We start from the raw sequence: 19,874 nt of genomic DNA, 5'->3' as shown, positions 1-19,874 counted from the left end.
AAGAATATGGTTCAGTCATGTGTAAATGCGTAAATTCAGTCGAGCAGAGTCGGCATCATTTTTGGTAAATAAATTTATGAAATATATTTCGCTCACAAGCACTGTCAAACAAGTGACTAATTAAGGCAGCAACAGAAAGCAAACTCCGAGTCTCTTCTCCATCTATCGGGCAAACTAAGACCAAGGCAAACAATAAACGAAAACAATGAAAAGTTTTCTTATTTTCTTCGACGGCTGTTTGCCAACCTTGGAGCGTGCTAATAGATGGTTATAGATATGGATAAATAAGTGGATATGGTGGTTGTATATTTTTTGGGGGTCTCACAAGGAGTACCCTGTAAAAACAAGTACTAAAGTTATATCTCTCTTATTCACTTTATCAATATACCCTTGAAATGATGCTGGGTACACGTACCTCCAGCGAATCTCTATATATAGCCAGTGTGTGTATATAAATTCTAGTTGGCTTTTGAACTCGAATAGTTTAAATGGCACTACATATTCCTTTGCTTCTTTTTTTTTCGCATAGTAAGTAAATTATTTGCGCTCATCGGCGGATAAAGATATTTCGCCGGAGTCTCGCAAAATGTGCAAATTTATTTAGCCTTGATAATGCCCAAATTAAAGATATGAGGGGGAGCTCCATTTATATGGCTTGGCACATGGCATGTGGTGTGGTGTGGTGGTGTGTGTATACATATATTGTATGGGGTCGTATCTCAAGATGAAAGGCAGCCAGCCCAGAGTGGATTTAAACTGATTAATCTGCATCTATCAGATGCGAGATGCGAGATGCGAGATACTGCGAGTGAGAGAAAGAGGAAGAAATGTATCTTATCTGCATCTCTGTCTCTGGGCCTCTGATGTCATTTGCAAATTCAATTTATCCCAGTTCAAATGGAATTCATACAAACGCTCTGCACTCTTGCGTTTTTACTACCAATTTTTATGGTTTATGCATAGTTTACCCTACGTATCAGAGCCCTAATACCAACCTCCCCGGAACTTCGAACTCGGCTCCGTTCTTTGTCTGTCACGGATTGCGGACTGCCAACTGGTTGCGACATTGTGACTCCGGCATGCTCATAAAAAGGTAATAAAATTTTTGTTTACCTTGGTAATAGGAAGTGAAAAGCACTAACACACACAAAGCCCGAACACGCACACACACACCCTACCGCCTACCGCCTGCCGCCTGCCGCCTGCCATTTGAATATATCGGGGGAAACATATTCCTTTGGCATGTCCTCGGCTATATAGCCATATAGCCTTGAGTGGTTTAGTCGACTCGACAAGTTTTTGGGGCGGCAAATGTGGCAGAGATGCGACGAGAAGGTGGAGCAGCAGCAGCAGGTCCTTTCGAGGCCGAGTATAACAACAAAAAACACCCGAGAGAGAGAGAGGGAGCGAGAGAGTAGGAAAAAACATCAGGATAATCGCAAGAAATGGAGTCGAATGTTTGGAGTCGAGTCACAGGAAATTGATTTCTTTTCGTGGTTTTGCCCCAGGACCTCCGCAGGATCTTCCTCTCGCCGCCGTTGTCAAACAGAATTTATCGATGATTGGTTTGCTCTTTGCGCATATTTATCTCAATGCAGATTTTATCTGCCCCAAACGAGTGGGGAGGGGTGGTGAGGAAATGGGGGACCTATAATTGCACTTGCCTGCATATAAATAAAGTCGCTTCAATGGAGATCGTAAAGTATTGCATAATAAACTTCTTACATTGATAAAATGCCCCCGACTTTTGCCCCACGTTCGCAAATCATGGCGAAGTATTAAAATGCCAAGCAGCCAGAGTCCTGAAAAAAAAATACCTGTAACAACTTTGCGGGCATGCAGGATGATGATCTGAGAACACACAACTTCTCTCACACTTATTGGCTTTCAATTTCCATTTTCTAAACTCAATCCCCCCGCGCCTCCGCCGTCCCCGGGGAAAAACTTTTGTGCCTCGCCATTCCTTGTTGATTATTGAAATCATTTTCCGGGCCGCCTTCAAGAAACTTTGCCATATTTGCTTGCTTAGGTTAGGCCTTCATTAAAAGTTTGCCCCTGGCACGACATTTGTCTCCAAGGTATATGGTATATATATAGAGTGAAATCAGGGTTACCACCTATAGCTTTGATTTATGGCTCTATTAAATAATTTTCCAGTTGCCGTTTTGCTTCACAGAAAGTTGAATGCATTGGAATTTGCGACGCGAAAAGGTGGTGAGGCGGTGTCGAAGGGACAACAGGATTTGTGGTGTCATTAAAATTTTGTTGCAACCATACTAGCAGTCTATCTCTTTCTTCCCAGCTCTAACTATCTCTTTCTCTCTCTGTGTGTATGGTTATAGAGTTTGCATTTTATTTCGCTGCCTTGCATACTTCACGGAGCCGCTTAAATATGCATTTGTTATTGAATTTCAGTAACAGCTGGCACAGAGGCACTGCGAGAAAATCAAAGGAATATATATATATATTTATTAAATTATTAAAAAATTATAAAGTTGTTCATTTAATACCTAAAGAGCATTCAGCATCCTCAGATTTTTAATATAGCTTGAATATATGCCTAAGCTGAGCTTCTGTAAAATCAATCCTTGCCTAATTTTGGTTACCTTTAAAAATAGGTCTTAAAACACACAATATAGATGGGTTTTTAAACTGAATTCTAAATATTTTTTTATGAATTGTATTTAGATAAACATATATTTATTCTAAGTCTTATGTAGAATCCATAAATTTAACCATTTCCTTTCGTGTAACTCATCCATTTACCGGAAGCCATCTTTGCTGCTGCTGTTTTTCCCCCTTTTCCCAGATATATATGGGGCATGTGTGCTGGTGGCATTCCGGCGGGCACTCATCCGTAACTAACACACCGTGTGTGGCATGCCACATGCACTTTCACCTTTAACTTTTGGCTGATTTCTAGTGCGGAAAGCGCTCGTCGAAGGATCTGCTCCTTCCTCTGCTAATATGTGTCTAATACAGCGTATTAATTTATTTAAATTCCACACAGACACATACATGACATCCTGTGCCGGATAGCTGACTGCCCAAGAGTGTGTGTGTGTGCTGTGTGTGAGCCTGTGTGTGTGTGTGTGTGAGTGTGCATAAGGATGTGGCACACATATGGGCACCGAAGCCATTACGACGTTCAATGACACGGCAAAGTGTGCGCCGTGGCAACTTTTTGCTTTTCCCCGGCTCCGCTTCACGGGATGCCTGACTGCTCCTGCTCCTGCTTCGGCTCCTGCTCCTGCTGCTCCTGTATCGGCAGCTCCAGGTCGGAGATGCTTCTGCTATCTATGGCCCGATGATTACGGCTGCCATCAGCGGGGGATCGAATGCCTGCAGTGTGCCCCCGACACCGCGAACCCCTTTGATTCTGCCGCATCCTTTCTAATAGCTTCTAATGCATGTAATGTCAGTTCACGTCAGTTTCCGCCCACCCGCCCACTCACCTGTTCCCATTTTTTACACCTGAGCTTGCCGTTTAGCGGTTGCTTAAAAAAAAGCAACAACGGAGAGTAGCTGTATTGATTTTATTTTGCGAGACTAAGCTAGGTGTATTTTGTAGGGATTTTAAAACAACTTGCTTAAAGGGGAATGAAGAATATCTTAGAGTGCTTTAAATACCAAATAGTTTTCAGTCTGCTAAATATATATCTCAAAGGCAAACTTCATCCGTCTTTAGCTAATGTTTAATAACAATTACCAGCCAAGTGGTCTCTAAATTTCCACATTCAACCATTAGGATTCGGGCGAGAATGTTTATGGAATTAAATTTAAGAGCTTGTTCGCTCACTTGAAGCTAATCCAAAATACTTCACATGCAGATTGGCAGCACTCAAGAGCTTTGGCTTCAAATGGAAAATAGTTTTGGCCCCTCCCCCCCAAAAAACTTCTGCTATCAAATGACCGCAATTCATTATTTTATCTAGTTTCGCAAACTATTCAAATGTTTGTGTGGCCCTGGGAGCCCTTTGCATTATGGTAAATTGCCTTGTTTTACAAATGCTTAAGTGCTCGTCGAAGGGTGGAGCAGGATTATGAGGGAGCTGCATGGGAGCAGGACGGGAGGATCCCATCATATGCTAATAGTTTTGTCACTCTTTGGAAAAAGGGACCGTCATAAAATTAACAAAAAAGGGTAAAAGGATTTTGGATTCGAGAGCAACCACTGGAAAAGTTGCAAAGTTTATGCTGTCGGCACCTTGTGTGTGTGTGTGTGTGTGTTGTTGTTGTTGTTGTGTTTGGTTTTTGGTAATTTCCCGTTTTTATCTGCCACACACGCTCGCTGGCAGGATATTAATGCAGGCTGCAGGACTGCAAGGATATCGCTGAGACCTTGTGTGTATCTTCGTCTTTAATAAATATTTATGTGCTGTCACCGGTTCCCTTCCCCCACTCAACCCAACCAAAACCCACTTCCTATTGCCTCTCCCCCGCCCGTCAATTTGCTTTTCTAATTTGTATACAAGGATTTCTGTCGTGGCTTTTGTCGCACTATATACACCATGTTGCTGCTGCTGATGTTGCTGCTGTTGCTGTTGCTGCTGCTGTTGCTGCTGCTGCTGCTGCTGTTGCTGCTGCTGTTGCTTTTGTGTTTGCTGTTTGCCATTGCTCTCGGGGGCAACAGACTTGGAAAACTTGGCACTCTTACATATTGATGAGCGCTGCGATTAAGTAGAGCGTGCCTAATGCATGCACCAAAGTGCGGGGCGGGGGGTTAAGGCAGGACATGTGTGTCACCCACACTCACACACACTGTAACAGCAAAAGGAAACTCATCAATTTTTATGCGGTTTCGGTTTTTTGCGCCCTCTCAGTATTTTTTTTCCCTCTCTGTGTGTGTGTGTTTGATGAAAGTGAAAAATGCCCGAGAAGGTGGCACTGCTACCTGTCCCTCTCCCTCCCTCCCTCCCTCTCTCTCTCTCTCTGTCGCTAATGTTATGCAAAATGAAAGTAAACAGAGTTTGGGGTATCTAAAAGAGAGTGTGAGAGTGTGTGTATGTTAGTATGCTAGTGTGGGTTAGTGTTTGGCATACAAATTGTTGCTGGCGGCTTTTTAGGCGTAGCTTAATGCATTTAAATGGGAAAATTACACAACTTTTTTGTTGCGACAGCTTCCCACTTTGCTTGTCTACTTCTAGTGGCTACCAAAAAGGGTTCCAATGCACAGAAAGAAAATGTTTATGGTGCTAAAAAACTAGCAAGGATAATGATATAGATATACCAAGTTGCCTAGTCACTTAATTTATCTACAAATGCATACCTTTACTATTCAAATTTCAGGCTTTAAAGCTTCTTAGTTGTAATTTTGTAAATTTAACTCCTTTACTCCAAGTTTTCCTTTATTTTCCCTTGTGTATCATCCATTTAAACGCTCGATTGCAAGCGGAAATCTCAAGGCCCGCTGATTCGCACAATTTTTGCCACTCGAGCAGCCACATGTGGTTGCTGCTCCTGCTGCCTAGGAAGCTTTTAGCGCTCTCATTCCTGTAATTAATGTTAGCCGACTTGGACTTTAAGCCGCTTTAAGGAGGAGCAATCGTACAGGGACTTTTTGGTGTTGCCATTGTGTGTGCTGTATTCGTGGAATGTTTGAGTTGATGGACGCCATCTAGGCGCCAACTTTGGCTTGCTGACTGACTGGCCATGGCCCATTGTTGTGGGTAAATATGGCTCACTGCTAGGGCTGTGTTATAGCCGCTGTTTGTTCTTGTTGTGACTGTAAAAGTGTCGTCATTGTTGTTGGTTGGCTGGAATGGCTTAACAACAATAACAATGGCGAGTCGAACAATAACAAAACATGGAGTGCAAACGCACGCACAGCTTGTGTTGGCCTAGGCTAGAAGCGTCCTCAATTTCTGGTGCTGCTGCCACCCACCGAAGTCCACCGGACGGACTTCTGCTCGTTGGCTTTTATTGCTTCAGCTTCAGTTTCAGCCCTGAAGTATGCAACGCTCTCCCTCTCTCTCTGTTCCCCGCTGCACGCTGCCTGCCACTTCTGACCCACTTTACGCGTTTTTTATTTACTCACTTTCCTTTTGCCCCGAAAGCCCACACAGTTTTCCATTCCTTTCCTTTTCCCGTATTTTTATTTTTTTCCCTACCACCAGGCAGCATTGCCTCATTGTTGCCAAAGTCTTATTATTATGTGGCTTGCTCCGCGTCCTTTCCTCAGCTTTATTGCCTGTTGTCTATGGCGGCGACAGCAATTATGTAGATTTCAGGTCCACAAATAAACTTAAATTTATATTGTGGCGCAGCGGAGAGTAGGAAAAAAAAAGGAGAAATGAAAAGTAAGGGCTACACGCCGCATAATGAGCGGGTTATTGACATTAATTGCTGAACGCGACTTTGCTTTCGTCTCGCTTTTCCACGGGGGAAAATCCCGGATCAGACGCCCAGCCATCAGCTCGTGCGTGTAATATGATGTATGATATGTCAGCCGAGGAAACACAAACACGGCACAGCACCGCACAGCACAGGCTGTCAGATGGACTGAAGGACTGGCAAGAGCAGAGCAAAGGACGAAGGACGACGACGGGCAGAGCCATTTGACGGGCGATGAAGCGACCTGAAAATTTGGCAAATGTCTGACTGTCTGTCTGCATCATTCCGTTTTCCCTTATTTTCCACCAGCATTCTGCCAGTCACTCGCAGCGGGAGGTAAAGCGTTTGAATCTGACACCAGAACAATATTATTTATACCATCAACACCACTTTTTTGTTGGATGTACGAGGTACTTGTGGCTTTACGGGGGGAATTATTTACGGAAATAAAGGTAATTGGAAGTCAAAACAGGGTTTAATTTATTAAGGAACCTCAGGGGGAACAAAAAAGGCGGACTTATAGAATTGTTTAATTATTTATAAGGAGTTATTTATTACATCACAACTACTAGTCACTTCAGAGTCGTTACTTTTCATTCCACTTGAAGCAATGTTTAATTGCAGCTCGTTTTTTCTGTGTATTTCCTCTTATCGAAATGAGCGCTTTTTGTCCATTTATATAACCACAATATTGGATTACCTGTGGCACTTGTTTTCCCTGCCATTTTTTAGCCGATGTTTGCTTATCTTTAGGTGAATTCATTTCAGCATTTGCACACAATTATTTGCAGATGGGCAGCCATCGGAGCTGAAAAATTGATTGCTTGCAATGTAAATAGCAAATAAATTGAATGGAAATGAGTGTGAAACATGCAATAAAAACGAGTGATTTTAGGACAAGGAATGTAAATAAAATGAAGCACTAAAGTACTTAAATATTTATATATCTTTATTAGGATTGGAAACTGAAAGTGGATTATCTGAGAAGGTAATCTCTTTCCCATGTTAATTTTTATTACAGTTCTATTCAAAAAGTTTATCTAAGATATCTCTTAATTAGATCTTTAAACTAGGTTAATTTATATTCACTTTCTTTCTTTAAATTTTCCATTTGTGTTTATTACATTAAAATTTCCACAGCTTCCCTTAAAGCCAGTTCAAAATGTAATCAGAGTTGTAAGCATTTCTCTTGGCACCTTTAGCGAGTTAAAACCCAAAATTAACACCACCCCCAAAAAATATGGGGAGGGAAATGCCACCAAAGTTGACTTTCTGGGGGATGACTTGGCCCTGATTTGGTTTGGTTTGGCTTTCAGCTCTCAGCTCTCAGCTTTCCCGCTTTCAGCTTTCCCAGCTTTCTGATTCCGGCCTTCGAGTTGAGTTTGACTTTGAGTTTGCAGCTCGTGTCGCCATCTTGAGGAACGCTTCGCTGATTTCGCCAGGGCAACGCAATAATTTGTGTAAATAATCAATGGTCTGTGCCGGGGCTTATTGACATATTCTCTAGTATGCAGTGGCCCCGGGCGGCCTCCTCTTCAGCGGCCTGTTCTGTTCTGGCCTGGCCTTTTGTGGCCAGGGCAATTAAATTATTTATAGCCGGCTTTTGTGCGCCGCCTTTTGCCAAGTAACTTCCCCATGGCAACTCCAATGTCCCGTCTAGACCATCCGTGAATGAATGGATCTGGACCTGGATCCGGCCATTCTGGAGCCCAGAAACTCACCGGCTACGCGGGATACTACTGCCCCGCAGGTGGCTGGAGCCCAAAACAGAAGGCGGCTCTAATTACAAAGAGCTTAGGCCCGGGAAATATGCAACAATTGCTAATTTGATGAGTTGCCGCCCCCTCAGGTTAATGTTGCTTCAGCTGAAATAATAGAAAAATTAAAACATTTTACAGGAGCAGGAGCAGTCGGGATGCTAAGAGGATGGGGATCAAGTGTCAGACAGGCTAACAATTATGGCGCACACCTTTCGGCCGTCGCGTCGGCGACGACGTCGAAGCCATTATCAAACTTTGACTAATACCATTGAAATTTGTGCATAATTTCGGGGCACTTAAAGCAGACGCTTTGTGCGTACTTAAGGGCCACGCCCAGCCCAAAAAGGACCACCGCCCCACGGAGCACCCTGCGAAGCAATTTAGCTGAGTGAGCGCGAAAATTGTGCAGGTCCCCCAGACTTTGTGAAGAAAAATCCTCTTCAGGAAACTTCTGCGCCCAAAATTGGCGCTTTAAAAGCACCGCGTGCGAAATTCCTGTAAATATTAACATATTTATGAACACGTGCACGTCCTTGTGGAAGGTAATTGCAGATAAATTACCGATCAATATAGCCCTGTGAGAGTGTTTGCAAGTCGACTTTGGTGAACTTTTCACCCTTCGGGCGCGCAACAGCAACAGTTTCTTTATTTCCAACCTTAAGTAGGACACGTCGCACTTAATTAACTATTCAAAAATGTTTGCAAATTGCAAAGGAAGCAGAAGGAGCAACTAAAGCATCATTAAAAGGAATTGTCCAGGCGCTTCAATCTCTCTATCTCCTCGCTGTTAGGAGGAGCTACCCTCTACGAAGGACCTCCCGCAATCGGTCGTGCGTAGGCTCTTTGATAAGACCCATCCTCGTCGTTGTCCTTCGCCTCCTGCTCCTCCTCCTCCTCCACCCATTACATCCGCCGTAATGGCGGCTTGTCCTTTTTTTGTGTAGCCGCTCTTTGTTTGTCTGCGAGGACGTCCTTGACTTTCCACTCCCCCTCCCCTATGGTTGTTGTTGCTGCTGGGGCCATTTTCTCCATTTGACTTTCAAATAATAAAACATATTTTTTGGGGCACCGAAGCCGCATGAAAACGGCAGCTGTAAAATTTGTGGGTTATTTGTTGAAAATACATTTTCCACTTTTCATTTTCGTTTCCTCTTTTTTCCGCTTTTTGTTGGTTATTTTTTCCTGGTTTGGGAAAGGTGAAGTTGGCCCCTCGTCCCGCAGTCCTTGTTGGTATTTGATGCGACCCAGGGCTCAGGTTATGTTTTGTGGGGAATTTGATGAAGAGGGTCGCCGATGGGAGTGGGAATAAGGGGGCCTTGGCGGCAATGAGTGGAGAGTGCAAAAATGCCAATTTTATGCATGAGGAAATACTTAAAATAAAGTATAAAATATTTCATTTAAATGTAAATGATTTTTTATTTCCCTTCGACCTCGGGAGCCCATGTTTGCCAGGTGTAAAATAAACGAATAAATAAGCAAGAGTGTGTGTGTGGAAATGTTTTCTGTACAAAGTATATTTTGTGAAGTGTTTTCAGCTTTATTACAAGTAAATATTATCAATAAATATTTTTGAAACTACTTTAAGCGGTAAAGGAAATCAAATACATTCCAGATTGTGTTATAGTTAATAAAATGGTTTACTTTTTTAACCCCATCCTTTATGAAATGAAATCTATACATTAAACGTAGAACATATTTTAATGAGCCCCCGAGTAAACCATAAATCTCATTAAAATATACTCATTTTCCAATCAAAATCAAGCCAAAAAACTTTGAATTTAAAATAAATTTTGGTTTCTTTTGTTGGGTGAGAATAGTACTGATTTGGTTGAGCGTAGATAAGACCATTTTGTGGAACCATTTGCCATTTATCTTAGACTCTGGCGAGTCGCGACGACTGCTCTCCAGCTAGTTAAGAATTATGAGGCATGTCCTTCGGCTTCGTTCCTGTCGCTGCCCTCGAAATTGATGTACGATGTGCCAGGTGATGAAGGAGACACCATCGTCCTCCCTCCTCAGATGATATATACTCACTGGTGTATCTCTCCCCGGAGTGTCTCTCTGTCTGTCGTTTGTCATAAAATTAGCGACAGTTCGAGGGAGGGTTTGGGGAGAGGAGCTTCATTTTGTTGTCCTTGCGCCTCGCACAAATTAGTTGGTGAATTTTTTATGTTGCCACACAGCACGATAATGTGGCATACATCTTGTCCTTGGGCCGGAGCTCCCAGGGGGAGTCTTGCTGCTTCTGATGTATTCCTTTACAGGTGAGGCATCCTGAGCAGTCTGGGTGTCTTCCCCCTTAAATGAAAATTGATGCCGGCGCAAGATTTTTCACGCCACATTGTCAAGTGTGTTGATTCGATTAAGATGAGGGATGGATGGATGGATGGATGGAGTCTCCCCTGTGGGGGAACCATGTTCTGTGGCCCACAAACCCATTTCAAGTATCTGTTTCCAGCTCCAGACTGCAGCTGAAATTGAGACTACACCTAATTGCATTAATGCAGCAGCAGTTCCAGCTGGAACCCAGCATCCTGACAGTACCTCCGTTGAGTGTGTTCCACGCTCATTACCGAAGCCAAAGCGAATCGAGAGCACGCGAGCCGGAGTGAAATTAAAATTTCCGCTTTTGCGTGAGAGACCGGCGAGGAGGAGCGATTGCAGCAATAATTGCAGAATTGCTGCAAATATTCTGTGCCAGGGGCCGACGCCGCCGCCCATTGTGTAGGCAATTTGACTGTCCACCTATGTGGACGCATGTGTGGCATTGTGGCCCCAAGGCTGCCATCGTCACGCAATGGGAAGCTGTTGCAGCTGAATGTTGCCGCTGTTGTTGATGATGTTGCTGATGTTGTTGCTGATGTTGTTGCTGCTGCTGATGATGTTGCCGCTGCTGCTGCTGCTGTGCTGGACTGCTGCTGATGCTGCAGCCTGACCCATTGTAATTGCATTGTGGCATTGTGTCGTCCTACTCATCACTGCCCACTTGTCTGGCCCTTGCTCTCATTCTCAGTCTCGTTTTCATTGCTTTTTCCCCATCTGTCTGCACTGGGAGAAAGGGAAAGAATTAAGTTATACATATGGAAAAGTATTTAATTGGGAGTTTTTGATAATTATTTGATTTCTTAACTATTAGTTTTTACTCTTTTCTTTCCTATTTAATACCTTTTTCTAGGTCGAATATTTTTTATATAGAAACCAAATGGATTTTTTCTTTTTTGCATAAAGTTAGTTACAAGAAAGTAAAGCAGCTGGTACAAATTCTTTCTCTCAGTGTCTGAGAAACAACTGACACAACGTTGCGATGGATTATGCTCCGGGCTTAAGAAGGATATCCGCTCTTTTACTCAATCGGTGCCGCATTCCTTTGGGTCTCCTCCTCCTCTGCTGCCTCATCCACGTCCCCTGCCCCATGTTGTTTGGCATGCGGACAAAATAATTACAATTTCGCATTATTATGCGAAGTGAATTTTCATTTATGGGAAGCCTTTTCAGTGTCTCAAGTGCCGCTGCTACTGATTCGTTCTCCTTTTTATTTCATTTTGCTGTTCTGCCGCCGCCTCGTTGAGAAGTTTATTAAAATTGCAAGTGGCCCCGCCCGGTTTCCCGGTTGCCTCCCCCTGATGTTGCAACATTATTTTCGTATTAAATTGTATTTCCAGGAGGGGTGACCCCTGCTTCCCTGCCAGCGAATCCATCATCAGCGTATTTATGCTTGGCATATTTGCAGACACCGCAAACAGTTTTCAGGTGTTCGCGCCAAAGGAAAAGTAAAAGGAAAGCCAGGGCGATGGCAAATACTGAACTATATACATATATTTGGAGAAGGAATCGAGGGGGGCATCGAGCAGGTTGAACGCACTCCCCAGCATTGAGCACACATCGATGCCTTTGAATGCATTTGATACTTTGGCATTGAAGGTGGCGCGTAGTTCCCGACATTTTTTTGAGGGATTCCATAAACGCTGCGACGCCGGCAAAAGCATTTTGCATCAATCGATGTTGTGTTTATAGTTGTGAGGCACCTTCCTCCTTGAGTGCTTTTCGATTCTGCATCCTGCATCCTGCATCCTGCTTCGTTCTGCTCAATGAGCCTGAAATTCATTCACGTCGAGTGCCAAGTGCCAAGTGCCGAGTCCCAAGTCCAACCTTTAAGCTTAGAGTGCAATGTTTAAGCGCTGCTGCATAATTAACACGCATCGAAAACGTGGGGTGTGTAATCCTATTTGTAAGTCCCACTCATTATTAATAAGCACAATTTCGCATAATGGCCAATGAGAGCGGAAATGTAAATAAATTATAAATACATAACAATGTAAGCGCAAAAATGCCATGAAATATAACCTCTTTGTGCGCGCGCACAATGCAAAATGTTCAACTTTAGTCGGCTTTAAATCCGCCTGCTATTTTCGCATTCCTGATTTATTATGAAATGTTTACCGTCCAAATAGAGGCACGTCCTGGCCCTAACTTTCCGCCAAAACCAAACCCAGAGCCCAACCGAACAAATATCGGTCCCATTTTAAAATTCCAAACGCCTACGCAGGCTAAGAACGTAAGAACTGGCGACTTATATAGAAATAAAATGAAATGGGCAAACGACACAAAGGGAATTATTGGCGGTAGAAGGTGGATGGAGATGGTAGATGGAGATGGTAGATGGAGATGGCCTGTCTGTTTAATTTAAATGTTGTCTCTCCGCCTCTGCATTTACAACTTTAATTCTATTTTTAAACAGTTGAGGTGGAAATAATAGAACTTTAGTCTTAAAATCTTGCTAATGTATTCTTGTTTCCATGATCCATAGTCAGAAGTTTTAATAATTTGTAATGACTTAAACTCCTATAAGTTATTCTTAAAGCCCATTTAACATTATTTCTTTCTTGCTGACCAACTTTTACAGCCTGAATTATGTGTTTAACATCAAAAGCAAAACCACTAATGTTCGGGGACACCTAATTAACAATGACAATAACTTATTTATTAGGTCGTAAAACACCCGTTGTTCCCATGTAAAAGGGGGGCATATTTAAAGCACTTTATGTTACAAGGTGGCTATTATTATGACCGCATCTGTGCTGTTGGCCATATCTCTCTCTTCCCTCGATGCCCTCTTTGGGCTTACAGAGGTGAGGCTTCCGGGGAGAAGGCCTGCCGATATGGCAGCTTATGTCAAAGTACGTGCCTGGACGTACACGGGGCTTACACCTATCGAGCTGGCCAAAAGCGAGAGAGAGAGAGATAGAGGCACTTGCCGCGGGCTAGAAATCATGTTTAGAATGCCCAAGTGCGTCGTGAGCGAGTCAAGTGGCAAGAAACCCCCTCATCCTCCCCATCTCCATTCCATCCCCCTCGAAAACTATGCGTGGGCGTCTTGTGCGTTGCCGAGTTTAATGAACTTCAAAGCATCGGCATTCGCATTTCCATTTCCATTTCCATTTCAATTCAATTCATCAGCAGGGCAAACATCGACTGATGAATGTTTGTTGGGTCTCTCTGAGAGTATGCCCCTCAATAATTCTTTGATGGAATTATTATTATTATTATTGTATGGCATCGATATGGAAATGCCTGTTTGTGTGTGTTTTGCATATTTATTGGCAGGCAGGCAGGCGGCCAGCGATGCCCCCTTTGTAAATGGCTTTTAATTATGGCCCCGGCTATATCCAATTCTGACCGCATTTTATGGCCATCAGAAACAACATTCCCTGCTGCATGATGGCATTTTTCAATTGTCTGCATTTTGCTTTGTTTAATTGTTCAACCGAAACAAACAGTGAACATGTCAAAGGAGGGGTGCAGGAGGAGAAGGAGGAGGAAAAGGGAAGCGAAAAAATTTCCCTGGTTCTAAAATTGCCTCTGCGCCGAAAACCCGCGGAAAAACAATGCGAATTTGTCAAACAAATGCAACGCACATGCTCATAAATTCTCGAGTTGGGGGAAATTTTTCGGCGGGGAGGAAAAAGCCGAAACCATAAACAAAAATGTTGCATGCGAAAATGTTTCAGCCTTTTTTTTGCCGCTCACAGTTACTATTTTCCCGTTCGGCAGTAAATCAACGAAAGCGTTTTCCACGCACACAAGCTAACTAGGGATGATAGTGTGGATTTATTTCTGAATTTTCCAAAAACAACTATGTGCAAAAGCCACAATCTAATAATTGTTCTCTCTCTCTCTCTCTGTTTTTTTTCAGGTAATTTCCAACACACTTTTCGTGGCTTACATTAAATAACTCCGCTCGTAAGTAATTTAAGTAATTTGTCAAAAAAAAAAGAAAGGGAAAAAACCGACTACGTAAGCCTCAACAACCATTGAGTTTATGAAGCGAGCTTTATTTTTATTATATGTATTATGCAACAGCTGAAGGGAAAATGTGTATAACTGGGGGAAGGGGGGGAAACAAAATCACTGAAATTGTTGCATGAATATCCTTTTAGCGCGTTTCGGGCGCTTTTTATGCGCATTTAACTTTTACGGTTATGATGACGTTGCGGTAAATTGGTTCAAAAGGGGGCGTGTCTCCTCGTGCCTCCAAAAACATGGCTGACAACAGGGAAACAGGAAAGCAAAGCGGCAATTAAAGTGAGCCCGAAATTCTTCTTCGAGGATTAATCCTGAATGCAGCCACGACTGCATTTCCACTTTCACCGCATAGTCATAGTTGGCGTGGCATTTTCACTGCATACTTTGCGGCACCATGAATGAAATGCACAAGCATTTTTCCGGGGGAGTTGTAGACGCCCGGCTCCGTAGCGTAAAATGATTCCAGAATCGTGGCCATATTCCTTGTTGTTAATATGGAATATGGTATGCAGGCCCTAAGGAGAAACCACCAACATCCCTACTCTCTACCACCCTGCTCCAGCTTGTATCTGGCATATTAAAAAGGCAGCGAGTGAAACAAACTGAATGAAAAGTTGTAGTAATGCCTTTACAATGATTGCGCCTACTTCCCACTTTTGCCGGCAACTTTTCAAATAAACTTCTCTTTCTGATCTGCGCCTGTCTGTTTGAGCGTTCATTGCACTCGGTTTTCCGGTTGTCGAAGGGGTGGGGGAGGGGAGTGCGGGAAAAAGCGGAAAACTCAACTCAAACTGCTGCTGCTGCTGCAATGGTAACAGATACTGGCGGCCATTGTTTGCCAGCCAGCCACGCAGGATATTAGAAACGAGGCGAAAACTGCGCACATTACGCATACGCCCAGTTGGCCTGATGTGGCAAATAATCGCGGCTCTTAAAGTGTTTGGTTAAAGCCACTGCCAAACGGCTTAAATGCAACGGCATCTGCTGCTGCTGCTGCTGCTGATGCTGATGCTGTTGTTGTGGCTGCTGCAGTGAAATAAAAACCGCATTTGATATAAAGGCATTGCCGCAGCTTTTCACCCGCGGAGAGAGGGAGAGAGTGCACCCACAGCCCCAGACAGTGGCAGACAAAGCGGCACGACAACCAACTGGCTGCTAGCAGATCCTACTCCAGCATCAGCTCAGCTCCTGCTCCTGCTGCTGCTCCTGCTCCTGTCTCATCCTGCCATTTTCTAACTCTCTGTCTGTCTGCCCGCTGTCTCTATGTGTGGCTAGAGCCTGCCTTGAAGAGTTTTCCCAGTGTTTTCTGTGGCATGCCGACGACGACAGCAGCCATCCCCGATCCAGTTTCCCCTCAAAGCCTCACTCCTTAAAGCCTCATTCCCTCATTATGCACACACAAGCACACACATCATATGCAGAGAGAGAAAAAGGATGAGGGATTTCCTGATACTAATTATGATTTATTGCCATTATAAGCATAATAAAGAAAACATTTGAACAAATTTAAAGAGATATCTATATCTAAACTTAATTAAAGTGGCTAGAAAATATTGAAAACTATAATACAGTAAAAGTTAAATATTCAGAATCACTAGCTTTATAATTTTTAAAACCTGATTCAAGTCAAGTATTCCCCTTATTAATTCACTCAATTTTATAGCCGCAAAGTTCAAATATTTCCCCTTGAAAATCAAATGATATTCCTCTTCATTAAAATTATGAAATTATAAAGTACTTAACCATTTCTCACAGTGCATAGATACCAGTTGGATGGCTGGCTGCGCTGCATGTTTGTGCTTATGGAAAATCCCTGCGCTCTAAAAAATTTATAAGTGCGCACATGGTGGAGGAAAAGTCTACACTGCACACTGGCCCGCTGCTGCCGCTTTTCCTCTTTGCATTTTGCGAAAACTTTTGTAAAATGACAAAAATATGCCCATTAAAATGAGCAAATGTTGGAATTTATGTACATTAGGAGGAATAGAGGAGGCTGCGCCTCATAAGGGATGCTCTTTTATTTGCCCGGCTTGCGCTTTTCCAGCCGCCGTCGCCGTCGCCGTCGCCCGGCAGTTTTTCCCGCTCTCCATTCAGCTCCAGCTCATTCATCATGGAAAAGGGAGCACAGAGCGAGATAGAGCCATGGCAGAAAAAGGCAAGAAATGTGAGGAAAAGCCGGAAAACTGTCCTTTCTGACTGCATTCCTTGGCCCGTTGAAGTCACAGTTGGTTAGTGCAAACAATTAGCGCAGCTTAATCAGATTTGCCGGTCGCATTAAGCCCTGATAATTCCTACAGTGGCGGGGAAGGGAGCTAAAACCCATTTTTGCCTTTAAAACTTCGATTGGCCGAGGAAAAGTTGACCCCAAAGTTTGTGCTGTAAAGAACTTAAAACGTTTTCCCGTCTTGGCCGCGGGCAAAGTTTAGTCTGACAGACAGGCAGACAGACATTCGGACAGACGGAAACTTTTCCAATTTTAATGAAAATATTTGCGCAGACTAGTGAGCACAGTGTGCCACCTTGCCGTGGACGAGGTTGTATCATTAATATGCATGTCGTCGAGCCAGGACCAAAGGCTTCTTCTCCTTCTACCGGCCAGGCGAACTTTATGAGTGGATTGTTCTTACCTACGAGTATCTCAGTATCTCTGTATCTCAGTATCTCTGTATCTCTACACTTCCACATCTCCACATCCTGGTGTTCATAACAAGCTGTGAAAATATATCCGCACTTTTTCACCCCAGACTTCTGTTTTTGTTGTCCGTCGAGTGCAATCCCTTACGATCGATTTTCCCGGCGTTTTTCCTGCTACTTGAGGAAAACAATAAGCCGTAGCTGAAGCCAAGGAAAAGTGCAAAAGAAAAACGGAGCAAGGTTTCCCATGCTTCCTTCTGTGCTCTGCTGTTTTTTTTTTTCTTCCTCCATTGTTGGTCAGTCGGTCTTCGTGTTGGGAAAACAATAACTTGTCCCTGAACAGGATGCCCTTCGGGTGGAAATTCACGCACTCGTTCGCATTTATGCACCAAAATTGGAAGTTTCAATTACATATTACCCAGACACAGTCCCATTGGCCTGTCCCGCCGACAGGATCATGATGATGAACTTTTAATGAGCTAATTAAGAGCAACACTTTCGGTTTCACAGCCAAATATGGCAATTGTATGCTCCGCTCGTGCACATACCCAGCGAAAGTTTCCATTTGGATGTCGGACTTGTTGGCAATGGCAAAATAGCAAAATTTGTTGCCAATTAAAAGTTGCCCCCCGTCCTGTGACTCCTCGCAGAAAATGAGGTGTGCCAGTGTTGGGGTGACAAAAACGAGAGCTGAGAGCTGAAAGCTGAGAACAAATCGAATGGCATTTTAATTGAAATTCCATGGAAGATTCTGCTGTCTAATAATTGAAAGGAAATGCAAGTCACGATTCAAGTTCGTTCTGAGCCAAAGTGAGTGTGTTCTAGTGTGTGTGTGTGTGAAGGATAATGAAAAAGAAATTACATTTTATTAGTTGGAAATTGAATTTTCCTAATCGATGCTTTGTTGTCCTTATTGGTATCAATTTAAAGTCTTCAAGGTAATGGATAGAATATTAAAATGGACAAGGAAGGATATGAATTCTTAAATTAATAATTAAATATAACATAGTTTAAGTCAATATTTATGATTATTTTTAAATGAATATTATAACAAGAAATCAAAGTTTTTAAATCGCACAAATAAGCAAAAAAAAGAAGGCTTAAATTTAAATCGGAAACCTTTTCTTTATTATATTTTAAAATGTCAACAAGATCCGCATATTGAAAAAATTGTTTAAAAACAATAAAATTTTTCAGATTTTTGGCAATTTTAACCCCATATAAAATTTTCAAATTTTTGAAAAAATATATTTTGGCCGGACATATCTATCCACCGATGTGGCATGCTCCGATTATCAACTTGTAAAAGTATTTAGAAGATCAACTGCATAGATTCATTAAAATAGCTTAAATTTGTTCTAAAACAAATCTCGCACATGTATATATGATTCCCAACTTGTTGTAACATCTCCGGAACGAAGTGACTGCTGCCGGCCAAGTCTCAGAAATGTGTTGTGTTACAAAAGTTGCAAGTCATTGTTTATTAGTGTTCAAAGTTAGTACCTGATCATACATACTTACTGGTCATAGATACATACTCGTCAAAGATAATTGCTGACCATAGGTACTTACTGTTCAGAGTTACTTAATGCTCATAGTTACTTAATGTTCATAGAAACTTTCTGATCATAGTTAATTACTGGTCAAAGTTAATTACTGATCTTAGTTCTATAAATCGTCCGATTTTTCCTATGTCAGCTATATATATGTATATATGGTCCACCGATTTGGCATGCTCCGATTTATATACTAGTAAAATTATATAGACGAATAACTCCATAGTTTCCTTCAAATAGCTTAAATAAGTTCCAAAACAAATCTCGCACATCTGTGCATATGATTCCCAACTTGTTCTAACATCCCCGGAACGAAGTGACTGCTGCCGGCCACCTCTCAGAGAAGTGTTGTGTTACAAAAGTTGCAAGTCATTGTTTATTAGTGTTCATAGATGCTTACTGGTCATAGATACTTAATGTTGATAGTTACTAATCAGAGTTACTTACTGATCATTGATTCTTACTAATCAGAGTTAATTACTTATCACAGTTACTTACTGGTCATAGATACTTACTGATCATAATTGCTTGCTGCTCAGAGTTACTTAACGGTCATACTTAATAACTGCTCATAGTTACTTACAGATCATAATTATATAAATCGTCCGATCGTTCCTATGGCAGCTATATATATATGTATATATATAATTCACCGATTCGCCATGCTCCGATTTATATACTAGTAAAATTATATAGACGAATAACTCCATAGTTTCCTTCAAATAGCTTAAATAAGTTCCAAAACAAATCTCGCACATCTGTGCATATGATTCCCAACTTGTTCTAACATCCCCGGAACGAAGTGACTGCTGCCGGCCACCTCTCAGAGAAGTGTTGTGTTACAAAAGTTGCAAGTCATTGTTTATTAGTGTTCATAGATGCTTACTGGTCATAGATACTTAATGTTGATAGTTACTAATCAGAGTTACTTACTGATCATTGATTCTTACTAATCAGAGTTAATTACTTATCACAGTTACTTACTGGTCATAGATACTTACTGATCATAATTGCTTGCTGCTCAGAGTTACTTAACGGTCATACTTAATAACTGCTCATAGTTACTTACAGATCATAATTATATAAATCGTCCGATCGTTCATATGGCAGCTATATATATATGTATATATATAATTCACCGATTCGCCATGCTCCGATTTATATACTAGTAAAATTATATAGACGAATAACTCCATAGCATGATACAATTATACAAGGTAGTCTCGTCGGCTGCCTAACCGTTCGGCTTATTTTCAGTGCGTTCGTGTTTGTCAAGCAGAAAGGTTGT

At 42.3% G+C, this 19,874-nt stretch overlaps 1 protein-coding gene across 7 annotated transcripts in view; it reads left to right on the top strand.

Annotated features, from left to right (window-relative positions):
* LOC110191559 (Krueppel-like factor luna) overlaps nucleotides 1–19,874 on the top strand; it is a 142,505-nt gene that overhangs the window by 87,032 nt on the left and 35,599 nt on the right. The window contains exon 3 of one of the 7 annotated variants that reach the window (XR_015270525.1): nucleotides 14,287–16,352. The exons of the other annotated variants lie outside the window; for them this stretch is intronic. The gene's annotated coding sequence lies outside the window, so the exon portion shown is untranslated. Of the gene's footprint in view, nucleotides 1–14,286; nucleotides 16,353–19,874 lie in introns of those variants that run through there. 7 annotated transcript variants of the gene reach the window in all.

This window comes from Drosophila serrata, unplaced genomic scaffold, assembly GCF_035046125.1.
Source record: "Drosophila serrata isolate PLE 108 unplaced genomic scaffold, ASM3504612v1 contig_184, whole genome shotgun sequence".
In the NCBI taxonomy this organism is placed as follows: Eukaryota; Metazoa; Arthropoda; class Insecta; order Diptera; family Drosophilidae; genus Drosophila; species Drosophila serrata.
The sequence above is the reverse complement of the archived record's forward strand: the minus strand, read 5'-3'. Positions and strand labels throughout refer to the sequence as shown.